Source organism: Kogia breviceps, chromosome 7 (assembly GCF_026419965.1).
Source record: "Kogia breviceps isolate mKogBre1 chromosome 7, mKogBre1 haplotype 1, whole genome shotgun sequence".
In the NCBI taxonomy this organism is placed as follows: Eukaryota; Metazoa; Chordata; class Mammalia; order Artiodactyla; family Physeteridae; genus Kogia; species Kogia breviceps.
Window position 1 is genome coordinate 117110104 of NC_081316.1, and position 15331 is coordinate 117125434.

At 46.0% G+C, this 15331-nt stretch overlaps 1 protein-coding gene and 1 long non-coding RNA gene across 9 annotated transcripts in view; one reads left to right on the forward strand and one right to left on the reverse strand.

The window, feature by feature from the left end:
• ZBTB44 (zinc finger and BTB domain containing 44) overlaps nucleotides 1–2626 on the reverse strand; it is an 85597-nt gene extending 82971 nt beyond the window's left edge. For all 8 annotated transcript variants that reach the window (XR_010841515.1, XR_010841514.1, XM_067039340.1 and 5 more), the window contains exon 1: nucleotides 1552–2626. The gene's annotated coding sequence lies outside the window, so the exon portion shown is untranslated. The remainder of the gene's footprint in view (nucleotides 1–1551) is intronic.
• LOC136794542 (uncharacterized) overlaps nucleotides 2231–15331 on the forward strand; it is a 72534-nt gene continuing 59433 nt past the window's right edge. Inside the window, exons 1-2 of the long non-coding RNA XR_010841525.1 lie at nucleotides 2231–2632; nucleotides 3479–3642. This is a non-coding gene — a long non-coding RNA (uncharacterized lncRNA). The remainder of the gene's footprint in view (nucleotides 2633–3478; nucleotides 3643–15331) is intronic.

Sequence of the window (15331 nt, forward strand, 5' to 3'; positions counted from 1 at the left end):
TTTCCCAAAAGAGACCTTAGCACACTAAGGAAATTTGCATATGGATTGTTAATTTAGAAAGGTGTTGATAATGATACTGGGGTTAGAATGTCCTTAGTTTTAGGAAACCATGCTGAAATACTGGAGTCTTATGGGGTTTGCAATTTACTTTCAAATGATTGCATACTGAGACACACAGAAAGGGAGGAGGGGGAAAATGGCAAAAATGTCAATCACTGAATCTAGATACTGGGGTGTTCACTGCATTTTTCCCTCAATTTCAAAGAGACTGACATTTTTCATAATTAAGTTTTAAAGAAGTGTACCTGTGCTGAGAGGAATGGTAGAAAACACATCTACACTGGAATTATATCTGGATACAAATCTCACCTCTATCACTAACTAGAACTAGTGTGGCCTAAAGCAAGTTACTTAATATCACTTGAGTTTGTCTCATCTGTAAAACTCAAGTAATAATATCTTAAGTGATTAGGTTGTTCTAAATAAAATCACATCAGATATGTAAAATGCCTAGCAGTGTTGCACACAATAAGTAAATCTGGTTTTCATAATTAATGCAATCATTCTAAAATACAAGACTATAGAAAAACATTCCTTTCATTAATGCCACATTCCATGATTAGGAAACTACATTAGGTAAAATTAAATATCCATTGGCAGTGAAAGTGAAGTAATGGGGGTAAGAAACTGTATAAATGAAGATTTACATAATACTTTTTAAAATGCAATAATTCCGACCGAAACCCTCTAGGCAAAAAAAATCTACCGACCCAAACTATTGGTATCTATCAAATTGTGAAGTCTGCTTTTGGTATTAGCCGCTTATACGAATAAAACAGTAAGAAAATAAGTGGAAGTTAAAGAGAATGTCTTCCTAACCAACAGAAAATCTACTTATACGTTGAAAAAAATGTAAGTTTTGGCCTTCATTTCTATCAGTCAGTCCCAATAAAGCAGACTTGCTGGGCTTTACTCTAAATTCTTGTTAACCTTCATACAACTCACAAGCATGCTTCCTTTCATCAGTTCTAACGTACTCGTCATTTCACTCGCAGGTAACCCTTTTCTGGTTAGGCCAGCAGAAAATGACTAGATGCAGACTGATCCCCAGATGGGGAAGAAAAAAAGGTTTCATTTTTTGTTTTTTAAGTAAGTGCCAACCTTTTCTTCCCAGTACCGGAGAAAAAAAGCAGCAGGGGAGAGGAGGGAACAGTGGGTCTCGTGCTGCAGGCTCGGCCAGGTGAGACGCTAACACCCCGCCTCCTCGGGGTTAGGGTGATGGGCACACGCGCGTGCGGATGCGGGGCGTCCTGGGAGATCGGGGCAATTTCTCCTGGACGGCGGGACCCAAGGCCAGTCTCCTTCCCGAAGGCTTAGATGCCATTGAGGGGACCCTGCGGGGTGTCTCCCGGCGCGGAGGGGGTGACGAGACCAGGCGTTCCCTTCCGTCCAGCGCCCAGATGGGGGACGCGCGGCGTCAGCCCTTCGGAGGGCGCGCCCGAGGGCGCGGGCGGCGAAGAGGGGCCGGCCCAGCCCTCCCCTCCCCGTTACCTGCGGGCGGCGGTGCCAAGGCCCGGAGGCCTGCTGCTCCTCCTCCTCCTCCTCCTCCTCCCCGCCAGGCTGAGGCGGCCAGGGGGTGGTGGCGGCGGTGGCGGCGGTGGCGGCGGCAACCCGGGGGGAGGGGGCGGAGCGCGCGGCCCGCTCCCTCTCTCCTCCCCCGGGAGGCGGAGGAGACCCTATCTCGGGCCGCCGCGCCTAGGCCCGTGGACAGCCTGCGGCAGGGGCATGGCGGCCCCGAGCAGCGGCGTGCCTGCGAGATGGGAGAGTGCGAGGCGGCGGGAGGGGAGCGCTCTGGGGGCCTGAGGGGAGGAGCGAGGGGGCCCGGCGAGCCGCGCGCGGGCGGCCGTTGGGGGCGGTTGGCTGAGGGCAGGCGGCGGTTTGGGGAGCGCGGCGACGGCTCGCGTTTTCCCGGCGGGGCGGGGTGGGGAAGGGGAAGGGGAGTGAGGGGAGGGGGAGGGGGAGGTTGGGAGGGAGCCGCCGCCGCGCGCGTGCGGGCCGGCGCCGCCGCGGTTGCCGCTCCGCTCACTCCAGCCTGTTTGGGGGCACTTTGTTTGTGTCCCACAATGCTCTGCGCGGGCGGCCGGGATGGGGAGGGGGAGGGCAAGTGGGCGGGGCGGAGCGAGCTCGGGGGCGGGGCGCGAACTCGGGGCGGGGAAACGCGGGTACTGCGCAGGCGCAGAGGAGGCTGTTCTCGGTCGCCGTCGCTTGAGCTCGTCTCCCGACGCACCCGCGGGTTTTGACAGCGGACGTGCATATTCGTGCCTTCGTGAACACGTGTAGAGTTACCTTCACAGGCCGCCTAGGCCCTGGCCAATTCGCCCTTCCTCTGCCCGTCCGCTCAGCCGGCTTCCCGCTAACCTTGACAAGCATTTCTGCGCACGGTGCACGCTTCTTGCATTTTTTTTCCTTCTTTGAGGTAAAACCGAAACAAACTCCTGTTTTCTCGAGTGGTTTCTGTAGCGGCGCTGAACCGGAACTCCCAGACGCTTTCTTTCGGTGAGAGGGTGCGCTGGTAGTCAGCCCATTTCTCACACGCGGAAACTGAGGCCTGCGGAGAGGCGGCCCCGGACAGGTGAGGATGCCGTGCGCCGCCGGCTCCCGCGCCCGCCTCCCCACAGGCAGCCAAGCCCGGCCGGTGCCCGGCTCTCTGCGGCCTCTGCAGCCTGGGGCGTCCTCTCGGCGTCCGAGGATTGTTCTAGAATTTCCCTGGGCCACCCGGCGGGAGGTGCGGTTTTGAAATGACTGGTGAAATTCATCTCATTCCCCCAACACGGAGGGCACCTAGAGCCGCTCCCCAAATATGCCTGTTCCTTTCACACCTGGAGTCTCATTTGGTTCCAACGCCAGTTGACAGAGCTCTCTGTCAACTGCAAAATCGCGTAAAGTGTTAAAACTCGGGGGACTCCAGCCTTTAGCGTCCTCGGCCCGGCGGGCGAGCGCTCGGACGGGGCCCGGTGGCCCGGAGGGGCGCCCTGGGCGGCTGGCAGAAGCGCTCCCCAGGCTAGTCTGCCGGCCGCGCGGGGGCCGAGGGGGTGCGGCCTGCAGCGCCCGGGGGAGCTCCTCAGCTGCATGCTGTTTTCCCACGCCTTCAGCTTTTGCGCCGGAAAACTTCTCCAAAGGGCTTTGTGCAAGGTGGGCCGGCACCCCGTCTGGTCTGAAGTAGAGTGGCGTTTTCTTCTGAAAAACTTGGCAACGTCTTGCATTGATCTCACTGAGAGACAAGCACCCCAGCACCCCCTCTTTCTAGCCTCCGAAGTCTACGTGAGAAATAATGGCCATAAAAAGCAACGTCAAATTGTATAGTCTTCTGCGGTTTCCAATAGATTTTCAAGTATATATAATGTTTAATCCTCACAGCAATCATAATACGTAGGGTTTGCTGTTATTCCCACCATCATTTTTATTATTCCCATTTCAGAAATGAGGAAAGTCAGGAAGATGCGAATGAGGACCAGAAAGTTTTGTGCTGAGATTTGAAGAAGGAGAAGAAAAAGAAGGCGGAATGCTTACCCTGGGAGGGGAACGGCAGCGACGGAGCAAGTCTCTGGAAGGGCCTGGTGTGTGTTAGAGCAAGTGCACAAGGTAATACCTGGAGAAGAATCAGGGTGGGAATAAGGCAGTCAAACAAATCCCCCGCGGACCTCTCCTAGGGCATTTAATCGGAGAGTCAATAAGGGACCTCTATAGGCACAAGTCCTTACTGCTTCCCAGGGGACTGAGGTGGCAGCCCTGGCACAAAATACAGCTTTTCTTGTATTACTCTTTTGTCTCTTCTCCGTTTCCTCCCTTTTTGTACTTTTCTGGTTTTCAGTTTATATTTAAAAATTATCATCCTCTCACCCCAGCCCCTCCCTGGGACTGGAAGATCAATGAACCACCCAATGGCTGTGAGACCCTGAGGGCACAGGGCTAGATGGTTGGATAGGGTGTGAGAAAATATACAAAGATGAACTTTGTAGGCGTCCTCACTTCTGTTTTGGCTTTTGGCAGGGCCACTTTCTGTGGCGTCTGCAGCCTCCCCCCTTCTCCTGGGCTAGTAGAGACTTGCCCTTGGGTTGGTGGAATATATACACCTTTCTTCCACACTAGATTAAATAATACTGCTGGGAGGATTTTATGAAACCAGAATCCTGCACACAGGTGAGGCAAACGGAGACAGTTATGAGGAACCTTTAATTATTAACCTGGTGTAGGTGATTCTGAGGAATTCAAATTCCAGGCGAAGAGGGTTTTATTTCAGCCCTGAGCTGTTTGGGGGGCCAAATTCTGGCAGAAATGGCACTTGCTTGTGGTAGACCATAAGGGCTGAATGGGAACTTAGTTACTTAGTCCACAACTTATTTCAGAGCAAGAACACTGGACACTTAACTGAAAGATCTCTAGTCCAACTTGGATAATTCCAATAGAGGAGAACTCACTACTGCACAAAGCACCCTTGCTCCCCTATTAGATCATTCCAACTATATTAACAAAATTACTCTTGCTCCCCGACCCTGAAACTTGCACCTCTTCTAGTCCCATTTCATCATCCATCCAGTTGAGCATGTCAGCTTGGCTACTTCACTACTCTACCACATCTCAGTTCCAACCCATCAACAAGTCCTGCTGAATTCGTCCATTCCTACGACCACCATCCTAATCTTGTAACCAAGCAGGACCCTGTGGGGCCTTCCCTTCCCAGGACAGGCCTTCCCCCAGATCCTCTGCTTTAGCTCCTCTCTGAAGTACCTAGATAACAGTGGATTTGATGCACATTTCCTGAGTTGTTTTGCAGATGTAAAAACCCCCCCCCTCCAACAAATGGAAGATGTTAACCTTGAGCATGTAGCCCCAGGCCTCCTGGAGCCTAAGGACTGATAATGTTAACCCCTGTGACACCACCCTGCTGCCTCACCATCAGACAATCAGAGAATTGATAAGCTGATCACATACCCTGAGGCTCCCCCTGCCACCCTGGCTTTTAAAAGTGCTTTGCCAACCTTTGACCTTCGGCAGCTCCGGGCTTTTTAGGGCATGAGCCTCCTCATCTCCTTGCATGGCCCCAATGTTCCAGTTTGTTTGGCCTCACTGTGCATCGGGTACACGAACTTGCGTTAACAGTCTAAGACACCAATCAGTACCTTGTACCCGGAGAACTGTAATACCACTTACCTGGTTTCCCGGATATACCCCCCCCCTTCTCTTCACTTTGCATGGTAGCTGGAGTTATAATGCATAGTGATCTTATCACACAACAATGGCTTCCTATTGTTTTTAGGATAAAATCTCAAACTTTTACCATGGCTTTCACAGCTACAAATGTGGGCCTGTTCAATACATAGCTTCAGCTTCAACTCATGATACTCTTTCAAGGAACATGCTAGATGCAGATTTTTTTTTCACATCTTCTAAAATGCCACACTCTTTCCTCCAGTGCACACATCACTCCCTCTGTATATGTATACATTGTTTCTTAGCTAATTCCTCTCAGTTGACACGTCTCTTCTACATAATATATGTATTTAAAGAGAAAAACCAGGGCTTCCCGGTGGTTCAGTGGTTAAGAATCCACCTGCCAATGCAGGGGACACGGGTTCGAGCCCTTGTTTGGGAAGATCCTATATGCTACAGAACAACTAAGCCCGTGTGCCACAGCTACTGAGCCTGCACTCTAGAGCCCACGAGCCACAACTGAGCCCGTGTGCCACAACTACTGAAGCCCATGAACCTAGAGCCCATGCTCTGCAACAAGAGAAGCCACTGCAGTGAAGAAGCCCGTGCACCTCAAGGAAGAGTAGCCCCCGCTCCCTGCAACTAGAGAAAGCCCGTGCACAGCAAGGAAGACCCAACACAGCCAAAAATAAATAATTAACATAATAATAATAAAGAGAAAAACCACAAGCCCAAATGGCATCACTTTTGCTAAAGCCCATGGTACCAAACCTAGATTTAACACCTGACCTAATTGCAGTTTCGACCTTTACTGGGAATGTAATCTTAATCAGCCAGTTTGGAAGTTTTTGGTCAGCAATAATAATAATCTGTCACATGGACCCTCTCCATTCCCCACTCCATCCCACCCCAGGAAGAAGATGCAGTCTGCATGATGAAACCCTTGCTGTCACTTCCCCCCACAGAAGAAGGTGTCCTGGCCTAAAAATAATCCTTTCTATTCTTTTATTAAACATCCCTTGCCCTCCGCTTCTTCCTATAAAACCTTCCATTTTGTACAGCCCCTCAGAGCACACTTCTCATTGCTAGATGGGATGCTACCTGATCCAGGAATCAAATAAACTGAATTAGATCTTCAAATTTACTGAGTTTTGTTTTTTTTTTAACAGTTTACATGAACATTATGAGATATAATTCACATACCATACAATGCACCCATTTAAAGTGTTACAGTTCAGTGTTTTTTAGTATATGCAGAGTTGTGCAGTCATCACCACAGTCAATTTTTGAACTTTCTCGTAACCCCAAGAAGAAACTCTTACCATTAGCTGCCACTCTCCCTTCCTCCCCAGCTCCTCAGCCCTAGGCAGCCACTAATCTGTATACTTTCTGCTTCTACAGATTTGCCCATTCTGGACGTTTCATATAAATGGAATTCAGCTCTCTTTTTGACAACCACTCATTCAAGGCCTCCTCCCCTGTTTCCCCTGACTGTGTTAGGTCCCATGTATAGATTCTTAGAGCTCCCTGCATTTCTCCAACACTCTTCTAATTACCACTGTAGTTCCCTCTTATCATTCACCACTCTAATCCCAAATCCTAGCACCGTGTCTAGCCCGTAATAGGTATTTGATAAATGTTTAAGGAATGAATCATGATTAATGAAATAAAGGAATATGGGGGCCAATTTTATTAGTTAGTAGAATGGCAACTTCCCAAGACCTGTGATGTCAGGGAAGAAGCTTGTGCTTCAGTAGACTTACCCATTCTTCAACAAGATGCCAGAATATCCACAATTAAAGTCCATCCTTTTTAAAAAAAGTCCTTTTGATGTTTTTTTGAATGTTTTTAGCAGCTTTATTCATAACTGTCAAATCTGGTTACAACATCCTTTTGATTTTTGAAAACTTGTTAGATATTTAAGATGCAACTGTTGAAATACAGCTCATCTTCAGATGGGGAATTGGTGGTTTAATTTTTTTTTTTTTTTTTTTGCAGTACGTGGGCCTCTCACTGTTGTGGCCTCTCCCGTTGCGGAGCACAGGCTCCGGACGCGCAGGCTCAGCAGCCATGGCTCACGGGCCTAGCCACTCTGCGGCATGTGGGATCTTCCCAGACCAGGGCACGAACCCTTGTCCCCTGCATCGGCAGGCAGACTCTCAACCACTGCGCCACCAGGGAAGCCCTAATTTTTTTTTTTTTTAATTCAAGGAAGAAGGCGGTGCTTTGGTCTCAGTGATTTGATCTTAATGCTTTTGTTTGCTCTCAGCCCACCTCGCCTCCCACCACAACACTGTTTTTCTTCCTCTTCACAGGATTCACAGCCAGACTTCTCAAACCTAAATATTAGATGCACTCACTGTTCTTTGTTCTTGCTTCTCCTTCTTTACCTCTCAACCCCTCTAATTTGATCTTCCCTTCACTCTATCTTCTTAACTGTCACCAGTTATTTCTATGTTGCTAATCCAGAGGATATTTATTTGCACTCTCACCTTTGGATTTTTTTTTTTGAGGGGGTGTGCCACACAGCTTGTGGAATCTTAGTTCCCCGATCAGGGATTGAACCCGGGCCCACAGCAGTGAAAGCGCCAAGTCCTAACCTCTGGACTGCAAGGGAATTCCCCATCTTACTGGACTTTTGAGCAGCATTTGGACTTGTTCAGTACTCGATCAAACTTGAAACACTCTCTCCCTTGTCTTTGCTGACATTCTTAATGTGCATGCAGGGTTGAGAACTAGTGTTTATACTATCTTCCGGGACCAGTGAGTCTCAAAAATGTGGTCTCCAGACCGCAGCATTAGTGTCACCTGTCAAATTGTTAGAAATGTGAATTCTTAAATCATATCTAGACCTACTGATTCAGAAACTCTGGGGTAGTGGCCCAGCAATCTGTGTTTAAATGAACTCTCAAGGTAATTCAGACCCTTGCTCAAGTTTAAGAACTGGTGCCCAGGCAGACCTGTCTACTCACATAAACTCTTTGAGCCGTTCCTTTTTTTTTTTTTTTTTAATGCGCTTAAAAAACTTTATTTATTTTTATTTTTGGCTGCATCAGGTGTTAGTTATGGCACATGGGCTTCTCTCTAGTTGTGGCATGTGGGCTCAGTAGTTGTGGCACGTGGGCTTAGTTGCCCTGCAGTATGTGGAATCTTATATCCCCAAGCAGGGATTGAACCCACATCTCCTGCATTGGAAGGCAGATTCTTTACCACTGTACCACCCAAGCCATTGATTCTTAAACGCACACTGCTAGCCCATATCTCTCTACCCAGCTCCAGATGTGCCTGTCTAACTGCCTACTAGTTCCACTTTGCTTGGTTGTCTCAGAAATACCTCAGACTCAACATGTCCAAGATAGGCGAATGGCCTTCTTCTATAGACAGTGTTCTTGCTCACTGTTTTCTAATCACCGAAGGGTACCATTTTAGAACCAGGCACAAAAATCAGAACCCAGAGTCATCTCTGACACCTCTCTCTCTCAATTTATTATCAAATTATGTCAATTTTGCTTTCTAAATTTCTTTTAATATAAACATCTTCTTTATTGTGGAGAATTTCAAACATATAAAATATAGAAAGAACAGTTAAAAATATATAAACATATACCTAACACCCAAGCCCCCAAATCCAATCAATGGCCAACATTGCCTCATCCATACCCCCATCAGTTTTTTCCCCTTCCCATATTATTTTGAAGAAAAGTCCAGATATCATATGATTTTCTATGTAAATAGCCTGTATTTCTAAAAGAGTTCAAAAAAACCTCTCAATGCCATAATCACAAATTTAAAATAACAATGATTTCTTAATGTCATAAAATATCCTGTTAGTATTCACATTTCCAATAGACTCATAAATGTTACATATTTTTTTAACCAAATGTTTCAGTGAGGAGCTATACTGTGTTTGGTTGGTACATTTTTTTTAATTAAAAAATAAATTTTTTTTGGAGTATAGTTGATCTATAATGTGTTAGTTTCAGGTGTACAGCAAAGTGAATCAGTTATACATGTACATATATCCACTCGTTTTTAGATTCTTTTTGGGTTGGTACATTTTTTAAAGTCCTCTGTATTTATTTTTTCTTTCTTTGTTTTCCCGTTTTTTTGGTTTTGCTTTTTGTTTTTTTTGCCATGCCACTAAGTGTGCGGGTTCTCAGTTCCCTGACCAGGGATTGAACCCAGGCCATGGTAGCAAAAGCCCAGAATCCTAACCACTAGGCCGCCAGGGAACTCCTAGTATTTTTTTTTTTTTTAATTTAAGGAAGTTAGTTGTTTGTCCTTTAGTTTTTGCCACAATCCAGATTTTGTCAGTTGCATCCCCATGGCATACTTTAACGTGCTACCTTGTCCTCTGTTATTTTCTATAAATTGGTAGTAAGATCTAGATGTATTATCAGATTTGAGTTTAATTTTTTAGCAGGATACCTTCCTAGGTGGTGGTGTATTTTTCCATTAGGAGACAAACAGTGTGTGCTTGTCTGTCTTTTTGTAGTGTTAACAGCTGTTGATGAATAATGCCTGCATCAGTTCATTTCATTAGGAGTTCTAAAATGGTGATATAATTCAATCATTCTTCATTTAGAAGTTGCAATATTTCTACAAGGGAAATCACCCGTCTTCAATTATTTGATTACCCGTTGGTATAGTTCATGTAAGAAAGCAGGGTAAATGCTTGATTCTTTCCCTTTCACTATCTCTTAACCCTGTCTACTCTCATTTTCAACTGCCAACATCCTGATCCAAAATCCTTAACCTAACCTCCAGGATCTTGAACCTTTAGTGCCCTATTCATCATGCAAGGTCCTGAATGATCTGGCCCCTCCCTGTTTCTCCAGCCTCATTTCATGCTCTTTTCCTCCTCCTTTTCTCACTATATCCAAGCCTCAAAAAGCTTTTGATGACCCCTCTACCTGGAAAGCTTTCTCCAATGTCCTCTTCCCTTACTAATTCTTACATTGCTTTCTTAAGGAAGGACTGATTGGTGTTCCAGTTATAATCTCTTATACCACCTTCTACTTCTCCTTCATAGCAAGTCTTATAGCTTGTATTAAGATTATTTCTGTGATTATTTGTTTAATATTTGCTTCCTCCGCTAAACTATAAGATCAAAAAAAGTCAGGGACCATGTCTATTTTGGTACCATATTTTTTCCTAAGCTTAATTTAATGCTCAGAATATAGTATGTGTGCAAAAAATAAATGCTGAAAACATTGAATTGAAGTCAGATTTGGGAAAAATAAAACATTTGTCTCAATTTGTAAAGAGTAAAGATAACTAACATTTATTGAGAACAAGGTACGCTCCTAAGTTCTTCTAATATTCATTATAATCTTATGAAGTAGATATTATAATTACCTCTAATTGACAGATAAGGAACTGAAGAGAGAGTAAGCCATTTGCACAAGTTCACATAGATAGTAAATGTCAGAGTCAGGATTGAAATCTAAGCAATCTGGGGACTTCCCTGATGGCACAATGGTTAAGAATCTGCCTGCCAACACAGGGGACACAGGTTCAATTCCTGGTCTGGGAAGATCCCACATGCCGCAGAGCAACTAAGCCCGTTTGGCACAACTAGTGAGCCTGCACTCTAGAGCTCTAGAGCCACAACTACTGAGCCTGTGAGCCACAACTACTGAAGCCCATGTGCCTAGAGCCCGCGCTCCACAACAAGAGAAGCCACCGCAATGAAAAGCCTGCGCATGGCAATGAAGAGTAGCCCCTGCTCGCCGCAACTAGAGAAAGCCCACTCACAGCAATGAAGACCCAACGCAGCCCAAAATAAATAAATAAATAATTGATTTTTTAAAAAAAAGAAATCTAAGCAATCTGGCTCTAGAACCCCAGATATAAGGTTAAAACCCTAGTATACTGCAGTCTGTAAGAACGACAGCACAAATGTCTACACTGGAGAGGAACCTGACCTCAATTCTTTGAGTCCTAAATTCAAAAATGCCAGAGAAGGGGCTTATGAGCTTAGGTCAGGTCAGGTACTTATCCCTAAACCAACCAACCAAAATCAACGTGATGGGCATCATTAAGAACATGCAGCTTCTATGCCAGATATGTGGATGCAAAGGGGCAATTTCCAGAAGAAGGGGGAATGCCAGGCAGGCAATCTCATAGAGGGTACATCCATACTTCTTCCCATACATCCAGTATCATAAATTCCCTTGTCCAACATAATGCACTTTTACCACGTAGAACAACAGATACCTTGCCTCCTCAATGAGAAACTATTCAAAGACATAGCTAGCTACCACATCCATCTCTGATTCCCAGAATCTCTGTTTGACCATGTCTGAATATGATTGCACACAGTTTTGCAACCTATCGGCTAAATGACAAATTTAATTACTCTCAAAACAGTAGAGTCACAATCGTTTGCAAAGATTCTGAAGTCAGCTCCTGATGCTGAATTTACCTTGGGCCAGTGATAACCTCCAAGACCCATATTAGGCAAGGTCATCCCAGAGGCCACAGAGGAGAAAAGTGCATAGACCAAACTAAGAAGCTCAAATCCCACAGTTTATCAATCAAGTTTAAAACACATAGTGAGGGGCTTCCCTGGTGGCGCAGTGGTTGAGAGTCTGCCTGCCGATGCAGGGGACATAGGTTCGTGCCCTGGTCCGGGAACATCCCACATGCCGCGGAGCGGCTGGGCCCGTGAGCCATGGCTGCTGAGCCTGCGCGTCCGGAGCCTGTGCTCGGCAACGGGAGAGACCACAACAGTGAGAGGCCCGTGTACCGCAAAAAAAAACCGCACAAAGTGAGAAGTAAGGGAAAAGGTGGGGTATGTGAACACACATTGGATAAGCTACAAGCATGGTAGAAGAACCATACTACCTGAGTCTGGATTATACAATGTTCATATTCCTGTTTTTTCCCTGTTGTGTTAGCTTTCTTCTCTGGTGATGGGGCTTTATGGGACTCAGAGTTGCTTCTGAGCAAGGGGGTCCCATAGACTGAAGGTACATAGGACCATCATACACACTTGTTTATTGGAATGATGCAGGGGCAAGTATACCTGGCAAATACCTGTATCTCATCAATTACCCTGATGAGTAGCTGTGTGGTTTTTTTAAAGTAATTTTATTTAATTAATTAATTTATTTACTTTTTGGCTGCGTTGGGTTTTCGTTGCTGCGAGCGGGCTTTCTCTCTAGTTGCAGCAAGCGGGGGCTACTCTTCGTTGCGGTGCGCAGGCTTCTCATTGTGGTGGCTTCTCTTGTTGCAGAGCACAGGCTCTGGGCGCGCAAGCTTCAGTAGTTGCAGCATGCAGGCTCAGTAGTTGTGGCACACAGGCTTAGTTGCTCTGCTACATGTGGGATCTTCCCAGACTAGGAATCGAACCTGTGTCCCCTGCATTGACAGGCAGATTCTTAACCACTGCACCACCAGGGAGGTCCAGTAGCTGTGGTTTCACCTACATTTCTCGGGCAGAGGACAAGTGGGGTCAGAAGGGCATCATCTATGGGTGGCTCATAAACATTGGATGCTTGGTGTATCTCACGTATATTTAGTGAATCAGGAATATTTGGTATGTCTTGGTCCTTCCTTCCCTGTCCATCTAGTCCAGAACATGTACACTCTACTTATTTTTATATCTCTCCAACATTACTCGCATGCCATTGGCTTCTATACTTCGTTTCATCTAGCCGCCTTCTTTTTTAGTCTTATTTTCTATAGTAAACATGGAAAATAACTAAATTATACAACAAACACATTACAAACCTTAAAAATCAGGTGTAGTTGAAATTACCTTGGAAGATCTATTAAATCACCCATAGAGCACAACATATTGTACTTATGAGCCACTTTAGAGGCTGACATGCCACCTCTCACTATGTCTGACCCAGTGGGTCTTCCCTCCAGTGTGGGGACAGATTGCTCACTCCTCTGTTGAGTACCAGAGAAGGTTGTGGGCTTCTGTTTAGTGACTCGCACTCAGTGTCCACAAAACTGAGACCAAAAACTGAGTCCAACCAAGCAAACGACAGATTCCCGTCTCCCACCTCCTGCTTACTCTGAGCATCCACTCGCTGGATGAAACAATCAATGAAATATTGCCCAGTTGTGGGTAATAAAAAACCAGACTTCCCACAGTAGCCATCTACATGGGGGAAACAAGTTCCCAGCTCCCTTAGGCGTGTTTTTAATACTGGCTGGTAATCGTGCTCTATTTTCCTAGTCAATTCACTCTTTTGCTTTCCTACAGGACTATTTCCTAACGTCTCCTCTCCTGTCAAACCTCTAATACCTCTTCTTTACTCTCACTCACAGTTGATGACCCATAACATGAATGACCACAAATGTAGTGGCTGAGATCAACACAAATATATTGTCTTATAGTTCTATGGGTCAAAACGTGGACACAGGACTCACTGAGCTAAAATCAAGGTGTAGGCAAGGCTGTGTCGCTTTCTGGAAGCTCAAGGGGAGAATGCATTTCCTTGCTTTTTCGGGCTCTAGAGACTACCTGCATTCCTTGGCTCGTGGTCTCCTGTCTGTAAAGTCAGCAACTCTCTGACCCTATATCCATTGTCACATGTTGCTCTGATGCAATCTTCTGTTTCCCTCTTCCAGTTTTGTTTGATTTTAGTAACAGATTTATTGAAGATCTAATTCACATACTATACAATTCACCCATTTAAAGTGTAAAATTCAATCATCTTTAATATATTCACAGAATTGTACACCTTTCACCACTACCAATTACAGAACAGTTTTCATCCCCCAGAGAAACCCTGTACCCTTTAGCAGTCACCCTGTCTTCTCCCCAGCCCCAAACCCTGGCAACCACTAATTTACTCTCTGTCTCTATGGATTTGCCTATTCTGGACATTTCATCTAAATGGAATCATACAATACATGTTTGTTTGTGCCTGTCTTCTCTCACTTAGCGTGTTTTTAAGGTTCCTCCGTGTTGTAACATGTGACAGTATTTCATTCCCCTCTTCCACTTTTAAGGACTCATGTAATTAGATCGGGCCTACCCAGATAATCCAGCATAATCTTCCCATCTCAAGGTCCCTACCATTAATCACATCTGCAAATTCCCTTTGACCATGTAAGTTAATATTCACAGGTTCCAGGGATTAGGATGTGACAACTTTGGGGGGCCATTACTCTGTCTACCACAATGACCATCCTTCCTATATCAGAAAGGAAAGAAAAGCAGTCAGAAGAGAATTTTGACAGGCTCTTTATCACCACGTCTACCCACCCATCCCCACTGTGTGGATCCAGGGACTCTGCCTTCCTTCCGGTGGGGTGGTTGAAACTCTCTTGCTCCCAGCATTTCCTTCATTTTGTTTCGTGTTTTTGGGGTTTTTTTGCCCACACCTTGTGGCATGTGGTGTCTTACTTGCCCAACCAGGGATCGAACCCATACTCCCTGCAGTGGAAGCGCAGTCTTAACCACTGGACCGCCAGGGAAGTCCCAGCCCTTCCTTCAGAGACTGCCCCTTCCTCTGCTGCCAGCAAGGCCTCACTGCCACCTGGCACCAGGCCGTGTCCTCTTGCTCACTCAGTAACACCACTGGAGCTATCTCCCTGCTCTCTGCATTATCATTTCCCCCCTTCTCCAGGATCATTACAACTGGCATCAAAACAACTTGTAGGGCTTCCCTGGTGGCGCAGTGGTTGGGGGTCCGCCTGCCGATGCAGGGGACACAGGTTCGTGCCCCGGTCCGGGAAGATCCCACATGCTGTGGAGTGGCTGGGCCCGTGAGCCATGGCCGCTGAGCCTGTGCGTCCGGAGCCTGTGCTCCGCAACGGGAGAGGCCACAACAGTGAGAGGCCCACGTACCACAAAAACAAACAAACAAGAAAACAACTTGTAATTTCTCCCTTCTTAAATTCTTTCTTGACCTCTTCCTTCTCCTTCTACTGCCCCATTTCTTTGCTCCCTTTTACATCAAAACTTCCTGAAAGATTTGTCTACATTGTTTCCAGTTCTTTCCCTTAAAAAAATTTTTTGTTGTTGCATGGTTAAATGTACATAATATAAAATTTGCCTTTTTATCCGTCTTTAAGCGTACAGATCAGTGGCACTAAGAACATTCACACTGTTGTGCAATCATGACCACGTCGAGAACTTTTCAGAACTTTTAAA